This window comes from Giraffa tippelskirchi, chromosome 9 (assembly GCF_054371585.1).
Source record: "Giraffa tippelskirchi isolate mGirTip1 chromosome 9, T2T-mGirTip1v1.2.pri, whole genome shotgun sequence".
Classification (NCBI taxonomy): domain Eukaryota; kingdom Metazoa; phylum Chordata; class Mammalia; order Artiodactyla; family Giraffidae; genus Giraffa; species Giraffa tippelskirchi.
The window spans coordinates 36,195,037-36,216,846 of record NC_137283.1 but is presented as its reverse complement, the minus strand read 5'-3'; the positions used below and the strand labels follow the sequence as shown (position 1 = coordinate 36,216,846).

The 21,810-nt window shown below is 38.8% G+C and overlaps 2 long non-coding RNA genes across 6 annotated transcripts in view; one reads left to right on the top strand and one right to left on the bottom strand.

The window, feature by feature from the left end:
- Nucleotides 1-21,810, top strand: part of LOC145519795 (uncharacterized) — a 66,556-nt gene that overhangs the window by 40,854 nt on the left and 3,892 nt on the right. Inside the window, exon 5 of one of the 2 annotated variants that reach the window (XR_014063921.1) lies at nt 16,437-16,560. This is a non-coding gene — a long non-coding RNA (uncharacterized LOC145519795). Of the gene's footprint in view, nt 1-16,436; nt 16,618-21,810 lie in introns of those variants that run through there. The other variant, XR_014063922.1, reaches the window with a different exon arrangement.
- The window catches only part of LOC145519796 (uncharacterized), a 53,733-nt gene that overhangs the window by 28,294 nt on the left and 3,629 nt on the right, over nt 1-21,810 (bottom strand). For 2 of the 4 annotated variants that reach the window (XR_014063925.1, XR_014063926.1), the window contains exons 3-6: nt 14,111-14,203; nt 3,226-3,245; nt 1,580-3,120; nt 17-500 (exon numbers count right to left, since the gene is read on the bottom strand). This is a non-coding gene — a long non-coding RNA (uncharacterized LOC145519796). Of the gene's footprint in view, nt 1-16; nt 501-1,579; nt 3,121-3,225; nt 3,246-5,245; nt 5,492-14,110; nt 14,204-21,810 lie in introns of those variants that run through there. The other 2 variants (XR_014063923.1, XR_014063924.1) reach the window with 2 other exon arrangements.

Genomic DNA, 21,810 nt, shown 5'->3' with positions numbered 1-21,810 from the left:
ACACAAGAGATCTGAATTTACGTATTCAAATGTATTTATTCACCATGTATTCATAGAGGCCCCACTGTGTGCCAAGCATATGCTGGAGCTAAGCAGTGAGCCAAACAAAGTCTCTAGTCATATAAACAAGCATATCTTCCACTGGGCAAAGTCAGACAATGAACATGTATCAGTTTAGTCTCTAATTTCAGCAAAACGTACTCAGAGACTCAAGGTTGACACCACCCTCCCTCGCTGCTGCCCTCATTCAGCACTGAACTGGAAGAGTGCAGAGGGTTATAAACACAGATACCAAAAAAGCAATCATTCAGAGACACAGGAGAATGCTGCCCTTGCATAGGAATATTTAAGAATGAAGACTCCTCAGAAGGGTGGGCCTCTGGGAGGCAGTATGTGTTTGCCAAGGGCCTCTCCTGGTGCCTGGGGGGGCTTCTTCCACTTTCTCACACCTGTTCTGCTGTTATATTCATACGCATTCCCAGAAACTGTGGGGAGAAGGACTGCAAACAGAGAAAGTGAATGACAATGAACTCGCAAAGCATTTATTCATCCCACAAAGTCTTTACTGAGCTTTTGCTCTATAGCCAACCTAGTGATGAGTTGCTCATCTTCTCAAGTTTTGCTTTGTTACCAAAAGGAGAATTAGAAGGAAAACGTGAAGCAGCATGTGATTCCATATGCATTAAACATTGCCTCTTTTGCACAAGAGAGCACTTTTGTGGTGAAGGAACAATTCTTTATCTTGACTATGGTCATAGTTAGTTGAATCTATATTGGTGATTAAATGTCATAGAACTATACACAGAGACATATAAAAAAATAGCTAGTGTCTCATGTGTCTCAGAGAAGGCAATGGCACCCCACTCCAGTACTCTTGCCTGGAAAATCCCATGGACGGAGGAGCCTGGTAGGCTACAGTCCATGGGGTCTCTGGGAGTCGGACCCGACTCAGCAACTTCACTTTCACTTTTCCCTTTCATGCACTGGAGAAGGAAATGGCAACCCACTCCAGTATTCTTGCCTGGAGAATCCCAGGAATGGCGGAGCTTGGTGGGCTGCCGTCTATGGGGTCGCACAGAGTCAGACACGACTGAAGTGACTTAGCAGCAGCAGCAGCAGCAGTGTCTCATGAATTTCAGTTGGGAAAGATGAAAAAAAAAAATTCTGGATATGGATAGTGGTGCTGATTGCACAACAGTGTGAATGTACTTAATACCACAGAAATGTACACTTAAAAATAGTTAAAATGGAAAATTTTATGTATATTTAACAGAATAAAAAATAGGCAGCTTAATAATTACAAAGTTCTTAAGAACAAGCCTGATACACTGAAAGTGCTAAAATAGGTGTTTGTTAAATAATATTAATACCATTTTTAAAGATTTTAGGTGGAAAGAAGAATTGGCATATAGTAATTTTTTATTATTTTTAGTGATAATAATTAAAGGAACAGAAGAAGAACCCAGAGGTCTGTTGCAGACCACTCTGCCATTCTTGCACCTAGAGGTCTGGTACACAACCCTCCACCCACTGTGGGCACATGACAGTCTTTCCACTGTTCTTGTAGCCAAGTACCCACCTGTCTCCATCCATCTGCCTCTGTTCTACCACAGTTAAGATTCAGTCTCTGTTCCAAAAGCTCCAACAACTTTTCTCCTTCCTTTCTCTGAAAGGAGAGAAAGCTGTGTGAACCTTAACATATTCCCTAACCTCTCTGAGCCTCTGTTTCAATGTGCATAAAATGGATATACTACTTTGATGGAGTCAAGTAATAACCATGTCCCCCAAGTATCAGTTGCTATTGATGATTGAACTTACTGTCTTAGGAGGCCCCTTTAAGTCATTTATTTTACCTGCCTGGCCCTTGAATGATTTGCTTTAGGATAGAGTCCCATTATGCAAAGCCTAATGAATAAGTAATTCGTTCACACAGTTTTATATCCAAATAGACAAAATGGGCTACACTCAAAAGATACTCAAGCACCATACCTGGATCAGCAGTCTCATACACTGTGGTTTCCTTTTAAAAAGCACAAAAGGTTAGCAATAAAGTCAACTTAATGAAATTAGTTTTGACATATATTGAGAACTTTGAGCAGATGATTAAATTACCTTATCTCTCTAGCATATAGAGGGCTAGCAGCCTAGGATCCCCAAACTCCTTGCTATTCTTGTCTTCTCCCAGCCCCAAATCCCACTCAGTCTGCCCACCACACTCTCCCTGAACTCAGGTCTTTGTATTGATGCGAAGTCTCTTACTTGGATAGGAGGTGCTACAGGCCAAGTTGGATTCTCCTAAATTTCACATGTTCAAGCCCTAACCCCTAGTACATCAGAATGTGGGGGCAGGACCTTAAAGAGGTGATTAAAGAAAAATGAGGCGACGTGGATGAGGCTTAATCCAATATGATTGGTGTTGTTATAAGAACAGGAGAATAGGACACAGACAACACAGATTAGGAAGAATAAAATGAAGACACAGGAAGAAAGCACTATTTGCAAGCCAAGGAGAGACACCTTGAAAGACACTAAACCTGCCAACACCTTCATCTTGGACTTCTAACCCCCAGAACTGAGAGAAGATAAATGTCTGCTGTGGAAGCCACCCAGCGTGAGGTACTTTATCATGGCAGCCTGAGTGAGCTCATACAGGAGATCAGCTATAGATTTCACCATCTGCTAAGGAACGCCAGGGTTGAAGAACACACACAGCTCTATGACATAAATAACCTATTTTCAAATCTAGCTCTTATTTTTAAGAAATGGTGGATAAGGCTGGATTTCCATTTGTCTAGAGTTGTTTTTGCTGAATACACATAAAATGTGTATAGCAAATTTTGACCAAAGCCAAATTCTAAGACTGGATCTGAAATCCCAGGTTTTTAATTCGCAGAAATCCAGCAGAAACAGATGAATTGAAAGGATTGTATCTTGTTTTTATGATGCCTGAGTAGATTGACCATACGTTAATATGGAAGAACTTTCCATTGAGCCATGATTACAGAGACAATGTAGTGCTCTTTCTTCTGGGCAGGGATCACAAAAATGTACTTACTGTTAATACTTCTAGTTTTTTATTTCTGTTTCCAGTAACAACCATTTCCTTTTGATTTCTATCTCCTATTCAAAAAGTAAATAAATAAAGGATGGTTATCAGACAAATGGCTTTTTTTAGAAGCACACAATTCAAAATAATCTTGTGACAGCTAGCAAGCCAGATCTTACCTGCCATATACTTTATTTCTCTGTAGAAAAAGAAAATTTGACAAAACATCAGCTTCATTATGCTAATACGTGGCAAAAAAAGAAAGAATTTCAACTTTGCGCAGCACATGACTATTACCCAGTCTTCTCCCACTCCCATTTTTTAAAAAATGCTCTACAGGGAATAATAAACAGGTCTCATTAACCATCACTACCCCCGACATACACTCTGAATCATAAATTGTCTCTACTTATCTAATAAAAATTCATATCCAACTCTATTTTTGAACCCATGGCATTCTGCACCCTGAAGAACTATTTTCAGATGATGATGAAAGCAGCTGCATTTGTTATCCATTTCTTTGACCCCTCTGCTCAGCTTCACATAGATTCAAAACAAGTGTAGAGAGGGTACCTGGCTTTATCACCTGCCTCTGGGCTAGTTCCCAGTGGTTGTCAAACACTGCTCATGTATCAGAATAATCTGGGGAGTCATTGGGTTTGTCTGCTCATAAACTGATTTGTTTAAAATCTATTCTCATGGAAAATCTATTTCAGATGCTCTGAGATAGAAACCGAGACTATATGATTGGTGCTTTTTACAGAAAGCTCTCCAACTGTTTCTGAGTATAGGTTTGAGCAATGGTGAAAGGGACCATCGAGTTTTATACCCCAAATACTTTCTCTGTGTCCTTCAAAATTTGCAAAATTAGGCAGAAGCTTTTAGAGTAAGATTGCCAATCCCCAGATGATTCAACTCTTGACCACAGAAGCTTAGAAAGAAAAATCATCTACATGGGTTTGGTCATAGAGACTTCCTTGGCCATTTTCTGACTGCATTGTATAGCATCTCCATATCTCCAAAGCAGGAAACATATCCAGGAAACTAACCCAGCGAAGAAAATAGCCATCAGACTGAAGATGAAAGGAATGTACCAGTCAGTGCATTTGTATGTGTTGATAGCTGTGTACACAATGGTCAGAACTTTTCTTTGCTGGAAAAATTATTTCAGAGAAAATGGAGCATTAGCCTCAGTTTTTAGAGAGCATCTATTTATACATAATAGGATCAGTATAGAGTGATGGTCGTACAGACAGTAGGGTATTGACTCAGACACAAGGAATTTTTAAATACCACAGGCGATAGTATGAAAGACACATGCCTGGAGATAGCACCAATTTAAGCATCTAAAGACTTGAACTCAACACAATGGCTGCTCTGCAAACTTGAATAAAACCATCCCTCCTCTTTGACCTCAGTTTTCTCATCTGTAAAGTCAAGGAGTTGAACTAAATGACACCTGAGGTTCTTTATTGCCTCTGTTACCCTCTGGATGCAGAATAAACCCTTTTGTGCAGTGTGAGAGAACATGTTTTCCTGAAAATCAAATATCCTGGTGGAAAGATTTATCATCCATGTTGTTCTTAAAAATGCCTCTATTTCAAAGGCTAGAAGACAGTAAAATATACTAACCATAAAGTCTTCTGAACAGACTTTATCCTTAGGTGACTCAGAAATCATTCTGGAGTTCTGCAGAGGCTTTATGTATCTATTTTTTGAAACAACAAACTACTGAAGGGTCTGTTCAACTTCATGGGGTTAAATTAAAGATTAGATGAAACAAAGAATATAAGCCCTGGAGCACAGTGCCTGGCACAGGACTGGTGTCCATTACTGTAAAAGACATGGCCCTAGAGAATAATGTTTGAAAGTGCCCAGTGAGAGAGGTGTTTAACTGAGAGAATTCATTGACAAGTGGGTCTTTCTGGTGGGCAGAACTCTTGGATCATTTAGATGCAATCAGTTGCATCCTTATGCTTCCCCTGTAATGAAACAAATTCTCTCTCCCCTACACAGTGGATTCTCAGAGTTACACATTCTAAAATGTGGCCTGGTGGCTGGATAGGGTGGTGCCCAGGTGAAAAGGCCTAAGGATGAAGGTACTGCCTGAGTAGCCTTTTAGCCTTTTTAGATGAAAGTTGAATTTGCAATAGGACATTTCCCACACACAAAGCCAAATTAAATTCCATAACTCCTTACTTCAAAGCTGGTGGTTGGAGGAGGTGGCACATTGGCCCTTGTCACATAAATATCTGTAACAGTGGCGCCTGGCTTGGGCTTGGTGGCTTTGCCATTATTTCAGGTTGTCATCAATTATGTGCACTACAAGATGGTACTGCCGCTGCAGTTTAGCTCCAGATTCAAAGTTAAAAGGATTCTTCACAATTAATTTCAGAGTATTAGAACCCCGAGTTGCATCAAATCCAAAATGATTGTTCACATTTCCTTTAAAAGGGAGAAGTCGAAAATTAGAAGTATTTTAAGGTACATTGAAAGGTTTTCTCAGGCTACCTTACACAGCTTTTTAAACACGGTAAATGTAAGTAAATATAAATTTTATTATTTTCTGATTCCTTATACATGTATAAGGCTTACAGTAAAATGTAAATCAAGTAAGCAGAAAATTCAGTTGGCTGGAAAAAAATTTGTTCTAAAGGTTAAGATCCTGAGTCTGATCCCGATGTGTGGTCAGCAAGCTTCACACTATTATCAAATTATTCTGCCGAAATGTGTCCCCTTCCTTCATCTCCTCTTCATCAGAAGATTTTATTCCCACTTTCAGGGTAGTGTGGCTCAATATCAAATAGGCCAGTCAGACCACAAATATCTGTTGAGTTCCTAAATTTTACGTCAGATTTCAGTGGCCCTGGAGACTGTGTTGTTAAGAAGAGGCACACTAGCGAGAGGAGCAGACACTAAACCAGCCTGTATAGTTATTTGGGAACATGAACTCACGTCCATGGCTCCATTCTTTCAATTGCATGACAGCAGGTCTGACCTTCATACTTTAAATACTTTTTCTTATACCATCTCATGATACCCAGCAGTTTTCCTTTATAAAACTTGCCATGCTTTACTGTTTTATAACTGTTGATGTTACTACTAGCTTAATGAACCATGAATTCCATGAATACAAGGTCCACATCTGTCTTGTACAATACTGTGTTTCTTCCATATGTCCCAAGATATGACTGAAGTTGACATGGATCTGTGAAAATCCAATAATAATGCAACAATAGAAAACATCTATCCTAGTGTATCTGTATTAGCATCACATGGGAACTGGCTGTTATTTTCAGCCAGTACCATGAACAGAAGACCTAGTTACTTGTAACTTCATCTTGCTGATCCAAAGTCCCTTCATTATCGAGTATCATTGAAGTCATAGATTGTTCCACCATAGGAGGAATTAGATAGGACATATGGAAGTGTAAATGATTCCTTGAGGACACCTAGCAGCATAGTAGGTAATAGTTTAATCTTTGTAAACATAGTTATTTCTAAGATTATGTTATTTATGTCAAAGAGGTTTTATCAATTCGACACATGCTCACGATTTTGTTTGTTTGTTTGTTTGTTTTATTTCTCTTAACTTTATTTTTTTTATTTTTTTTATAAATTTATTTATTTTAGTTGGGGGCTAATTACGAAGAATAAAATGATTCACTAGAAACCATCTCAAAGCGCATTTCAAAATCCTGTGAATCTGTCATGACAGTTTAGTTGGAAACTGTTGACGTTTGTCCCAGCAACAACATTGTCAAAAATGACTGCCTGGTATACAGAAGGTGTCCAGACAGGAGCTTCCTCATTCTCGTCTAAGAGTCAACCGTGACCTGTCAGCAATGAGGGAGGAAGAAGCAGCACATCCACGTCACGTGACTATTTATCCACAGAATCAGCAAGAAGCATCTGGTTAGAGACAGATCATTTAGAATTATTAAATAAAGAGTCTAGGAGTTGGAATTTGAAGAAATGTTCCTGCAGATGTGCGTTCTGGCTGCCAATCAACTAGTCAGTCACCTTATTATTCCTGGGTCAACTGTGACATTCAGTGTGGCCATTAGGGAGAGTTTTGGGGCTTGTTGGAAGAACCAGTGGAAAGCTCATGAGTTACATAAATGGTAAGAAAAGGAAAGCTGGAGAATGATGCCTCTAAAAATTGTAATCCCTTGAATCTTTTAACTATCTATGCTTAATGGCAAATATAGCCTAAAAGGAGAAGCTTCCTCCTTCTCAACTTAGGGGCCTCCTCGCACCATTCTCTCAGGCACAGTATATTTTTTAGTAACAAGATGATTACTTCAAAATATGCTCTGACCTTAATTAGGGGCCGTTATCAACCTTTTTTCTTAATTAAAATACCATGAACTGGGAAACTGTGATTTACATGGGAAAAGATCAAAATATCAAGAATTTTAAAATGTCAGTGATCAAATGCCAGTGAGCCTAGAAAGGTTATCTGCCCACCTCTTAGATGAGTAATAACTTTCTCAGCAACATTCACAGAAGATTCTCTAGGGTGCTCCTATTTGCAAGCACTACCTTTTAAAAATGTTTTATGAAATGTTTTAACAACACAGCTAAATTTCCGGGGAACAATTCATTTTTAATGCTACTTCTATAGGTTGAATAAAGCTGTGTGTTCTATTTAATCTGATTTTAGGAAGATTGCTGTGTTATAACGCAAACAGCACAGAACCTGGAATCAGAACTCTTTATAAAAACTTTGGGCCTTCTGACAGTCAGATCTTTTGTTTGATACAAGGGACTAAATGTCATTTTGCTCATCTGCAAAAGGGAGAGCTCCGTTCCTCCACTCCTAGAATGGTTGGGAGGATAAATTCATCCATTCAATGGATATTTATTTAACATTAAGTGCTAAGCACTGGACTAAACACAGAATATACAAAGGTAAATCAAAGTTCCTCTCTATCGCAATCGATATTCTAAAGGAGGAGGTAAAGCAATAAACAAGTCAACAAAACTGTATGGCAGGCACTGCATATGGAAATTGGTGCTCTGCAGTTAAGGAGATAAGAGAATAAGCCCAGTCCACTGCTTTATTACAGCATTCTCATAAATGTCCTGTTTATTTGAGATTTTTCAAAGAAATTCCTTTCAGCACCCATCACGATAGTTTTATTTATACTCTTTATATCTTTTCAAAATGTTTCAAACTTGTCTTACATGCGCTGATGTACATGATTCCCTAAGCAACAGACTACCAACCCAGATTATATCACCGCAAACCAAAATGGTATTGATTTTACGTCTATAACAATTTCCTTCACTTGTTAATGTCTTTTCAGTGATTATAGCATCTGTGGGAAAAAAAAATGTTTTCAGTTCTAGAGAAAAGTATACTCCTAAGCATGAAATTGATTTATTTCATTGACTTCTAAAAAGAAAAAAAAGAGATAGCAAATAGTTGATGGAACTATTTTAATAGAAGAAAGTCATGAAAGAAAAGCTTTCTTTGAACTCTCTATTTTCTTCCTCCTCCCCTATATTGGATACATGTCCTTAGTAAGAACATGTTCTTGCAGCATGTTAGTCTTTGGTTACATGATTTTGATTTGCACAAATGATATTGTGCTATAGATCTCTCCTGTTTCCTACTTTTCTCATTCAGTGCCATATTTTGCTTTTTCCATGTTGCTCCTTGTGGAATCAATTTACTATTTCTTTTTTTAGCGGGGGGGAGATCTGGTCTTTTTTTTTTTTTTTTTTTACTTATTTATTTATTTTTGGTTGCACCAGGTCTTTGTTGCTGCATATCAGCTTTTCTCTAGTTGAGGTGAGCAGGGACTACTCTTCATTGCAGTGCATGGGCTTCTCACTGCAGTGGCTTCTCTTGTGGCAGAGCACAGGCTCTCAGCACAAGGGCTCAGTACTTGCAGCTAGAGGGCTTAGCTGCTCTAAGGCATGTGGACCAGAGATTGAACCCCTGAGCCCTGCATTGTGAGCAAGCTCAGTTCAGTTCAGTTCAGTCGCTCAGTCGTGTCCAACTCTTTGCGACCCCATGAATTGCAGCACGCCAGGCCTCCCTGTCCATCACCAACTCCCGGAGTTTACCCAAACCCATGTCCATTGAGTCAGTGATGCCATCTAACCATCTCATCCTCTGTTGTCCCCTTCTCCTCCTGCCCCCAATCCTTCCCAGCTTTAGGATCTTTTCCAATGAGTCAACTCTTCACATGAGGTGGCCCAAGTATTGGAGTTTCAGCTTCAACATCAGTCCTTCCAATGAACACCCAGGACTGATCTCCTTTAGGATGGACTGGTTGGATCTCCTTGCAGTCCAAGGGACTCTCAAGAGTCTTCTCCAACACCACAGACCCAGGACTGATCTCCTTTAGGATGGACTGGTTGGATCTCCTTGCAGTCCAAGGGACTCTCAAGAGTCTTCTCCAACACCACAGTTCAAAAGCATCAATTCTTCGATGTTCAGCTTTCTTTATAGTCCAACTCTCGCATCCATACATGACCACTGGAAAAACCATAACCTTGACTAGATGGACCTTTGTTGGCAAAGTAATGTCTCTGCTTTTTAATATGCTATCTAGATTGGTAATAACTTTCCTTCCAAGGAGTAAGCATCTTTTAATTTCATGGCTGCAATCACCATCTGCAGTGATTTTGGAGCCCAGAAAAATAAAGTCAGCCACTGTTCCCACTGTTTCCCCATCTATTTGCCATGAAGTGATGGGACTGGATGACATGATCTTAGTTTTCTGAATGTTGAGCTTTAAGCCAACTTTTTCACTCTCCTCTTTCACTTTCATCAAGAGGCTCTTTAGTTCCTCTTCATCTTCACTTTCTGCCATAAGGGTGGTGTCATCTGCATATCTGAGGTTATTGATATTTCTCCCGGCAATCTTGATTCCAGCTTGTGCTTCTTCCAGCCCAGCATTTCTCATGATGTACTCTGCATAGAAGTTAAATAAGCAGGGTGACAATATACAGCCTTGACGTACTCCTTTTCCTATTTGGAACCAGTCTGTTGTTCCATGTCCAGTTCTAACTATTGCTTCCTGACCTGCACACAGATTTCTCAAGAGGCAGGTCAGGTGGTCTGGTATTCCCATCTCTTTCAGAATTTTCCACAGTTTATTGTGATCCACACAGTCAAAGGCTTTGGCATAGTCAATAAAGCAGAAATAGATGTTTTTCTGGAACTCTCTTGCTTTTTTGAAGATCCAGCGAATGTTGGCAATTTGATCTCTGGTTCCTCTGCCTTTTCTAAAACCAGCTTGGACATCTGGAGGTTCACAGTTCACATATTGCTGAAGCCTGGCTTGGAGAATTTTAAGCATTACTTTACTAGCTTGTGAGATGAGTTTGAGTTTCCACCCATCAGAGCAAGACCCAGGTTCCCCAACAGGCAGTCTCTCCCATCAGGAAGCTTCCATAAGCCTCTTATCCTTCTCCATCAGAGGGCAGACAGATTGAAAACCACAATCACAGAAAATAAATGTTCACTGTTGCTTTATTCTCGTTTTCTGTAGTTTTCATTACTGGGCACACTTTTAGTAATAGATAACTGATACAATGGGGTCTCCCCTGGTGGCTCAGTGGTAAAAAATCCCCCACAATGCTTGAGATGTGGGTTTGATTCCTGGTCGGGGTGATCTCCTGGTGGAGAAAATGGCAACCCATTCCAGTATTCTTGTCTGGAGAATCCTATGAACAAAGGAGCCTGAAGGGGTATAGTCCATGGGGTTGCAAAGGAGTCAGATACGATGACTAGGCTTGCCACACAATGACTGGGCTTAACAACATGTATTATCTGGGACATTTGGGTTGCTGATAACCAAGAATGAAAATTAGGATGATGAAGTCATTTCATGTGCTGTCCCCACCCCCTTCAACCTCATGGGTTCTTTCTCTGTTTGCAACTTTGTTTACCAAGATTCATCAGTCTCTGAAAATGTGTCATTAAGCAGGCAATGAACATGACTCAGAATACCAAGAACAGAGAAAACACATTTGTGAAAAGGGACTTAATATTTCATTATGACAAGTCCAAAATATAAAAAGTCCAACCTACTGTTTGTGTGAAAGCATCACTATTAGAGAAGGGTGTTGTAACTGATAGAGGACCATGTAAAATAGGTTACAGATGACCTTGCCATCTCCAGCTTACATTGCTGGGCAAAGAGGGTGCCATTTTCACATTTAACACCTGGCAAAGTATAATGGGAAGCTTATTCTTTTATAGGTGAAAAATTAACCTTTCAGTAAAACTAAAAGCTATCTTGAGCATTTTTAGCTAAGTTTAAAATAGAGAAATTATGAAACCATAACTCTGCCAAACTTCCTCATCACAAAACTACTAGAAATCAAACATATTTTTCTTCATGACTTGCAATCCAGGTGATTTAATTTTCATGTGTTTTCTCCTCAGTCATTTCTGATAGTTCTGATAAAAGATTTTTTTTTTTTTTTGCCTATGCCTCCATCTCTCCAGAATCTTTTTATCTATGAGAGGTTCAGGTATTCATTACATATCAGAATTTTTTTTTTTTACTTTAAAGATGATAGACTCTCATAATTTTTTCAAGCTGGAAAACTTCATGTAGTCCTCAAGGCACACTCAAATCCTCTGTGCTAATCAACACAGCATGAAAAAAGACCTCCACAGTAATAGATTTTTTAATATCCTCAAGGTCTACAGGCTAAATGTTTGATATTCTGAGATGAGTTGGTTTTCAAGTAGTATTAACTTTCCAATTTCCTCCTTTAAAGCAAATTGCCACTGAGTTCTGAAGATTTTATCTCCTCTAATGGGTATCGCCTCAAAACACTAACCCTCTCCTAATTTTATTTACCATGGTAGGGAAGATCAAGGGATGATTTTAAAAATCAAGGAAAAGGTTCTAGCACATTGTAGGCACTCAATGAATTTTAGTGGTTGTTTTTATTATTATTATTATTGGCAATGCTGTCTGACTACTGTTATGTATGTATCATGTAGTTTACATACCTACAATGATCAGTTTTTCATCATCTCAACTCCATGATGTAATTATTACAATCTCCATTCTACCAATGAGAACTCAAACGCACTCGTAAGTTATGGGACTAGCCTGAAGTCATTTAACTGATAGTGGCTGATGCAGAATTTGAATCCAGTTCTGTTTGACTCTGATAGTCATGGTATTTCTATTAAATCATGTTGCTTTCTTATGAAGACCTAGAAGTCTTCTCTCTGGTGGAGCAGGTCAGAAGCCAGCTATTTGGAGAGTAGTACACATAGGAACTACTCATTTATCTTTTTGTATGAACTCTCAGCACTTGTTTTCAGACTTCTGGAGACCTCAGTCATCAAAATCCATCCCCAAAAGCAGCCTGGAATACTAAACAGAGAACTGGACCAGGAATTTGGAAGTCTGCATTCAGCTATCATCTCTGCCACTCACTAGCTGTGTGACCCAATTCTCTCTCCAGCCCCAGTTTTTCTCATAATAAAACAAAGAGTTTGAATTTTTCCAGCCCTCCCAAATCAGTGATGCTGTAATTGAAAAACCTAAATCCTTCTCCTCAGCCATCATTAAGGTATTAAATTTTCCGTAAGAAAATGTAGAAGTGTTCAATATATTTAGGAAGTTTTACCTTCAAAATATACAATTACATTTCAGAAAAACTTTGGATAGTTGGAAGAGAAACTGACATAAAACAGTTGATTCCCATAAAGCAACTGTATTTTTTTTCTTTTGAATTTTTATTTTGTATTGGGATATAGCCCATTAACAATGTTGTGATAGTTTCAGACTAACAGAGAAGGGACTCAGCCATACATATACATGTATCCATTCTCCCCCAAACTCCACTCCCATCCAGGCTGCCACATAACACTGAGCAGAGAAGAAACTGTATTTTTAAATGCCAGTCTTAAAAGGCAAAACTATAGAGAATGCTAAAAAAGAGCAGAGGTTTTCAGGGTTTAGGGGAAAGGGAAGAATGACTAGTGCATAATACTAATGGGGCAGAGAAACTATTCTGTGTGATACCATAATGGTGGATACATGTCATGATATGTTTGTTCAAACCCATGGAATGTACAACGCCAACCATGGTCTTTAGTGTACACTCTGGACTTTGGGTGATAATGATGTGTCAATGCAGGTTCAAATGTAGTAAGTGTATCACTCTGGTGGGGCATACTGATGGTGAAGGAGTCTATGCCTGTATGAGGGCGGAGGGTATATGGGAAATCTCTTTAACTTCTGCTTAATTTTGCTGTCAACCTAAACTGCACTAAACTACAGTCTATTTTTTTAAAAATGCAAGTCTCTATTTTAAAATCTAGATTGATTGTCATTAACTTTGAAGGATTATGGAATGTGTTTGATGATCTCATGAAGGCTATGGATCTTTTCCCTCAGGGACCCTCAAAGCCATTGTTCAGACCCTCTGGTCCAGATTCACAATTTATAAGCTAATAGATAATGAAAGAATTATCAACTATTTAGCTTCTGCATAAAGACCCGTCGTAATGTTTCATTAACTCTAGACCTCCCTAGAGCTAGAAGGCCACCACAGAATGGGAGAATGCAAAGGGAGGAAAGAAATTATGATAATGAGCCTCCCTTATTGCTCAGAAATCAATACTTCAGTACTTTTGGAAAAAAGAGCAAAAGTCCATGGTGGGGAAACCAGGATCAATCCTGTGATAGTTTTATATGCAATTTTTTCTGAAATTGTCTGGTCATATATTGTAAGATGCAACTGTGTTATATTCCAGAACTAGAGTATAAATAAGTGTGCATTTATTTTACAGAGAGGTTAAAGACTTGTCCAAAACTCCATGGTGAACACAAAGAACTGAAATCTAAACATGTGGGTTTTTTATTTCCTAATCTCACCTCAAAACAACTGTCTAATGAATGTATTTGCCTGCCAAGGAAATAAACTGATTTGAAGTAGTGTGGGTTCCACCCAGTGATATGCTGGCAGATGTTTAACAATCAGCTCTCTGAGGAAAAAAAAGAATAGAATGTGAAGTGTTGTTAAGTGTATCTGTGAATATATATTCACATAAATACAGGGACCTCTTACCTCCTGAAGTTTCTGGAATGGAGAATGAATAGTGCACAGCTTTGAATACAGGGTTGAAATCACTGGCAGGAGCAGTTTCTACAATGATCGTCACTGTTAATGAAAAATTAAACAGTAAATACATGCTTTGCAGTGGTGGTGGCTTTATTCTAGACACTAGTTAAATGTGCCCCCAGGAACAAGCTTAGGGGAGGATTTGAAATTATGGAGGGATGCTCTCTGCTCCTAGTTGATTCCTGTTTCCAGACTCTGCATTCTCAAGGAACATAAATGAGTTCTAGGCTAACCAAAGCAATTAGTTAAAGGTATATAATGTGCTGCATGGCATATTTTATTTTATACAATAATGATATATATATATAATATGAATGTTTAATTATACATTTTATTCAAGAGAGTTTATTATATCTTTCATGTGTATGATTTCTTCCATTAGTGTTTGTTTGGGTGTTACTTTCAACCCAGCATATGACTTTCTACACTCTGCATTTAATATATCCTAGAAGGTGAAATGCAAAAAGACTCAGAAAACCCATGTCCAAAAATTGGTTATGATATATGCTGAGTGGCCTTGAACTAGCTTAACTTCTCAGAGGCCCAGATTCTTCATCAGTTTCAATCTTCTATTTTCTAGTGTATAAAAATGAGATCATGCCCAAGATTTTTTCCCTATAAGAGGTTAGTGAAATGTAGTTATTTTATTCCTCTCACGCAGATGTTTGTATATTGCAGGTTATAGAAAAAGAATTCTATTTTTCAGACCAAGCTCAAACTAACCTATCAGAAAGTTGTCAAAGAAGAAGAAAATATTCAAATACAAAAGCAAGTAAATTTCAAACCGGGAGAGTTTTAGCATTAAAAATAAAGTAATATTAGCAGTGCAAGGTGCTGACTCAGCAATAGTGTTAATGTCTCCATTTTACAGAAGAGAAAACTAAGGTTCACAGAGTCATGTTCTTTGCCAAAGGTCACAAAACTAGTAAGTCACTGAGCAGGTATTGGATCGACTTGAGTCTGCCAACATCTCCCAAAATGTCTCTTCTGACATGCTAATATACCAAATGTAAAATGCCAAGTTAAACAAATATTAAAAGGTTTCCTTATGGCAAAACTTCTTAGGACTTTTGATATGTCATGTTGTATTTTGAATCTCTGTCTATGCATGGCTTCTGTAGACTAAAAAAAAAAAGTGTACAACATGAAAATTGTGAGGTAAGTTTTATTTGGGGCAGAATGAGGACTACAGCCTAGGAAACAGCATATCAGATAGCTCTGAGAGACTGCTCCAAAGAGGCAGGGGCAAGGTCAGTATAAATGTGATTTTGGTGAAGGGGGAGTACATGCAATCAAGCACATTTTTTTTTTCAGAAGGTTTCTGCTAGTCTTGTGAAGCGTTTGCTAGTCCCAAGGAATGGTTGTCACCATGAAAGATTTTAATGCTCTTCTAGATATGAGGAAATATAAGAATTGGGTTCATAAAATCAGCTCCTGAAAATATCTATCTAAAGACTGTCTTGCAGTTTTTCCCTGAGCACAGAGTGCCTCATTTCTGCTCTCCACCCTGAACTCGTTTCAGGCCATGTTGAAAATAAGCTTTAATCCTTATAGAGGTAAATGGCAGCTGCCAATGGCAAGTGCCAATTTGTAGTTGACACTTCCCAAATGTACTTGATCATGGAGTTTTTTTCTAGTTGATCATCTTGTAGAAAGAATGCTTGTATCTTGTCTCTCTTGAAAGTCTATGCCATGCATTTTCAAACAAGAAAATTTAATCTGGGACCCATAGAATCTTGATTTCAGAGAATCTGTATCATTCTTTATATTTGGTATATATTATGTGTATTTTCCTAGGTATAGGGTCTATAGCTTTCTCAGCATCTCAAAGGTATGTATGACCACCAAGAAGGAGTAAGAAGCCCTTTTGCGTGGAGACAGGTGGTTTATGTGAGAGCCTCTATATTTCCCTCAATAAACTCCATTTATGTACCATAAGAGCAGATGCCACTTATAGCTTCGCCATGCTATGATTTTTATTGCACCCATAAAGACTCAAAATTGTGCTAATTGATTGGCCTATAAAAATAGACTGAACCACATGTGGGGTGTTACAAGCATTATTTATGAGCAGCTGCTGGGAATATACTGGAGTGTGGGGACCAGAGAGGATGTGGATTTATTACCACGAGAGATTTCTTTTTTCTCTTCTTGGAAAAAGGCTCAACTCTGGCGAAAAGGGCAGATTTCTATTTTGATTTGTGAGGCCATCAGGATGAGTAACTACAAGAAAAAGCATTTTTCCTAAAAGGTTTGTTGGGCTATGTTACAGGCTTTTGCATGAACCAGTGAAACTCCACCAGTGGGGAGCAGAGAAGACCTGAGAAAACTTCTGGGCATACTGTCATGCTGTGTCCCTGTCCTGTACAGATCATTTATCCACATAGTTGGATCACGTAAGTCTACAAATGACATTTGTAAACTGAATCCTATTAAAACTCTTACATCAGGGAGTCAAGAGGGATTTAAAGAGCTCTAGACCTGTTGCTGAAAGTTCAGCAATAAATTTCTTTTGGTTGCAAAACATATGGATGCTGCCATGATTCCACCTGCTTAATTCCATAACACAGTACTCTTTGCACTGCTTTCAGATGCAACCTCAGAATCCTTCTCAATTCAATGATCCAGGCAACCACCACTGATTGCTTAGAGATGGCACAAGAGATAAAACATGAAACACAAGTACTGTCCCTATTCCAGGCTCTCTCGTAGCAAGCATTGATATTCTACTAGTAACCCTGTGTTCTCCACCCAAACACTCACTTCTTTTTGGACATCTTTGATGCCAACCCACCTCCTACATCACTTATTATCATACTTTCCATATAAAGTAGACGGTGGTCATTAATAATAGACGTATCTGGAAACTTTTTTGCAACCTTATTTTCACAACTACCTCTACAGCTACCAATTCACTCTTAAATGTGGTAATATGTTGTTGAACACATAAATGACCCATTGAACCATTTAATGCATGTTCTCATTTGTACAACAATTAGCAGAGAAGCAGGTGTCTGGTGATTGGCTAAGCTCATTTCACCAGCTAGGCACTCTGCTCTGACTCCACAGTACACAATTTAAATCTGTGCCCGAGGGTGTTTTACAATTAACAAAACCAGGACTGTTAAATCCACAAATGTCAAGGGACTCACAAAGGGAATGGGCTGTGGAATCTGGCACTGTCCCACCGTTTGCATTAAAAATGGCTCTACCTGTATCATGTAAAATAATGATACAGGTAACCACCCCCCCAAAAAATCCTATTACTCATATGTGTGGACTACATGTGACCCAATAACTGGATCTTTCAAAATAAGAGGTGTTTTGCATTACCAAATGCTATGAACTGAATATTTATGTTCCTCCAAAATTTATATACTAAAACCTATTCTCCCACTGTGATGGTATTAGGATGTAGAGGGTCTTTGGTATGATGACAGATCATAAGGGTGGAACCCTCATGATGGGATTAACGCTCTTACAAAGACACCCCAGAGAGTCTCTCTTGCCTATTCTGCCATGTGAAGTCACAGTGAGAAGACAAGCACCTAAGAGCAGGATGCAGACCCTCTACAGACACCAAGTCTGACAGTGCTTTGATATGGACTTGCCAGGCTCCAGAACAGTGAGAAAAATTTTTCTGTTATGTGTAACTCACCCAGTCTGAAGTGGACTGAGACACTACTGACAAAATTGTTTCAGTAAGAAGCATGCGGATTGGGCTCTGTGTGTCCCTGACACATCCCACTTCCAGCTCCAAGGATCTCTAGCCAGAGTTGCATTTAAGAACTGTGTTTTGCATAAGGTGTACTAAGAGATGAACAACAATTGCAGACCTAATAACTTCCAACATGAATCTAAGTCTCCCCTTTCTCCTTTGTCTAGTTTAACACAACTGTCCCAAATATAATGAATTTTTACATTTTAAAATCTTAAGTACACAGTCTAAAGAAAAGGCACTTAATGCTCCATGAAATTTATCAAGCTTACCTGTACGGGAGAGGTGTAAGTCATTAAACACTGAAATTGTCATTTCATAGATATGGCCAGCTAGAACTATGTCTGGGTCCTCATAATCCAATTCTTTTACAACCTTGTAGAACAACATTATTTCAGAGAAAATGACTGACTTTTTGTTTAATGTACATATTTTAAGTAATAGATCATTCCGGAAAATGAAAGGACATAACCATTTTCGTTTAATAATGATAGCATTAGAATATTCTTGAGACTGGTCAAAACTGACACACAGAAGTAAGCATTTTGGTGGAATAGAGAGACATCTTTGATCTCCCAGAATAGCTTATTTTTTGTTTTTTTTTCGTTTTTTTTTTTAATTAGTTTATTTATCTATTTTTTAACTCCACAATATTGTATTTGTTTTTTCATACATTGACATGAATCCACCATGGGTGTACATGTTTTCCCCTTCCAGAACCCCCATCCCATCTCCCTCCTTATCCCATCCCTCCTGGTCATCCCGGTGCACCAGCCCCAAGCACCCTGTATCATGCATCGAACCTGGACTGGCGATTCATTTCACATATGATAATTTACATGCTTCAATGCCATTCTCCCATATCATCCCGCCCTTGCCCTCTCCCATAGAGTCCATAATACTGTTCTATTTATCTGTGTCTCTTTTGATGTCTCGCATACAGGGTTATCTTTACCGGTTGACTAAATACCATATATATATGTTAGTATACTGTATTGGTGTTTTTCTTTCTGGCTTACTTCACTCTGTATAATAGGCTCCAGTTTCATCCACCTCATTAGAACTGATTCGAATGTATTCTTTTTAATGGCTGAGTAATATTCCATTGTGTATATGTACCACAGCTTCCTTATCCATTTGTCTGCCGATGGGCATCTAGGCTGCTTCCATGTCTTGGCTATTATAAACAGTGCTGCGATGAACATTGGGGTACACGTGTCTCTTTTAATTCTGATTTCCTCAGTGTGTATGCCCAGCGGTGAGATTGCTGGGTCATATGGCAGTTCTATTTCCGGTTTTTTGAGGAATCCCCACACTGTTCTCCATAGTGGCTATACTAGTTTGCATTCCCACCAACAGTGTAAAAGGGTTCCCTTTTCTCCACACCCTCTCCAGCATTTATTGCTTGTAGTCTTTTGGACAGCAGCCATAGAATAGCTTATTTTTGGAGAAAGCATCCTAGCATAGTAGAAGGAAAGCATGGGTCATAGCCTGTGTTCATTGCATGCTAATTGTATGATCTTGAGCAAAATATTTTAAGAGAAAATGTTTTGAAAGTACTTTGGAAGTGATAAAGCATACTAATAAATATAACTACTCCTATTATGACAAGTCAGTCACCATTTTAAAAATATTTACTGAGTATTAATTAAGTGCCAAGTACAGTTGTAGGTATTAGGGATATAGCAATAAACAATATAATCCCACAACAGAGACTTGAAGACAGTCCTCATGTAATAATACTGGCACAAATCTCAGTTGGCATTAATTAGAATTGGCCAACATGACATCAAGCAACCAGGTGTTCAAGACCCAGGTTAAAAATGTTTTAACTACATTTTTAAGCTGAGTATCTCATTCATTAAATCATTCATTCATTCATTAAGTTATACTGTGTACCCACTATGCACCAAGCACTATGGAAGGTATTGAAAAACAGAAATAAACCACTCAAAAACATATGTAAGAGAACTTAGCCCGTTAAGATAGTAAAAAAAAAGCTTTCAGGAATAAATGACATTTAAGACCCAAAGGATAATTATGAAAATATAGAAATTAATTAGAGGTGGGCAACAGGTGGAAGGAGTTGTTCAGAAGCAGAGCAAGCATATGGAAAGGCTCAAATGTTAGTTAGCATTGTGTTTACAAAACTGCCATCTTTCTCCAAACTCCTTTTTAAAATGACAGTTTTGCATTGCATTTCAAAATGAAGATCAACTCAGGAAATCTCTTGGCTCAGTGGCTAATCTTACAAATTTACAACATATGCAAATACTCAGCTTGTAATTTGTGGAGTTTTCCAGAAAATTCAGGGTGGTTTGGACCAAAAAATGAGAAAGCTCATCAGTGGCTTTCTCAGTCATGTCTTTTGGCTGAGAAGGAGTGTTTGGTGATGCTTTGGTTAAGGGACAATTATGCCAACCTAACAGGGATCAGTATTTTTTTTTTTAGGGGTTGGAACTTTGGGAAAAAAAAAATAATAGTAGACCTGTGGAAACTAGAAGTTAGAAGAAGGATTCTCCCAAAGCACAATTCGATCTTGCAAAGGGGGAAAAAAAAATTACCATGTCCTCCCTCTGCCAGTGGAAAGTTTATGACCTCTTAAGGGTGGAGAAAGGAGCTGATCTCTTAACTCCCAATGCCAGAAGGATAAGCCATCATCACACATGTAGTCAAACAGACTTATCTTTGAGAAAATCAGCATCTTTTTACCCTCTGATTCATTTCCCCAACTAAACAGAAAGTCAATTATTTTTTGCTCATGATGAGGAGATGATGGTGTCCGATAGCAAAATACTGAAGGACTTGCCTGACTGCCTTCCAGACCCTTCTCTGCTGTGTCCCACCTTCCACTGCCAAATGCAACCACACCTGCCACATTGTGGCCATTAAATGACTCCATCTCCCCGGGAAAAATCCCTGGAGAAACAGCACCTGGTGCTCACCTGGATGAAATTTCCAGCAGTTGGCACTTGCTCAAAGAGTTGTCCAGAACCAATTGGCCCCAAGCTCGGAGCATAATGGAGTGTATCGGGAGGTTCATCAAGGTCATGACACTGGGGTTTTGCAACTACTGTGTTTTTTGTAATCATCTCTTGGCCTGTGTATCTGTTCTATCTTTTAAGGAAGGGGGGAAATGCTTTAGATGGATAGTCTTAAAAGGTAATACTTTCCTCATAAACATCCACTAGTTCAGATAATGTACATGTGTGACAGCTTTACTTATCCTGACGATTCTGCTTTGGAGCATCATCTGGGAGTCATTTCCCGAAAGGTGCTTTGAATGTGGTCTGACTTAGCTTGTTTTCTGGGAGTATTTCTTTTCTCCACCCATATAGGTACTTGTTTGGAAGGCTATCAAGAACATCACCTCAGTGGAGAAGGCGTGAGTTGGAATCAGATAATTCTTGAACATTGTCCCAGTCTAGAGCATCTACATGGTGTGGTCAAGAGGCACAGCCTTTACCCAGTAGATACACTGGACTTATTTCCATCTCTGTAAAGTCTCCCAAGTCTTCACTGGGATCACTCTGCCCCAAATGCTCACTGTTAAGCCTTCACCCTCTAAAACCCTAGTCATTCTTCAAAGACTCAGGTGGATCTCACCCCTTCAGGAAGCTCCCCCGAACGCTCTAGTCCCGCATATTCTTCTTTTAACAAGGAAAGCACCACACATATAACTTAATAGTAAATTTTTTTTTTTTTTTTGCTTTATATGTATTCATCATATCATCATAACAAGGGACAACCTTCTTATAGCTAAAGACCATAGGGAATACTCCTATCATCTCCAGGGGCTATAGGACTGGATTCATCATAGTGTAGGTATTTGATTAATTAACGATAATCCTGGGGAAATGGGGTGGAAAAGAAGGAGAAACAAAAGGAAAAGGAAGGTATCACTTAGTGACTGCCAACCTCTCTAGAG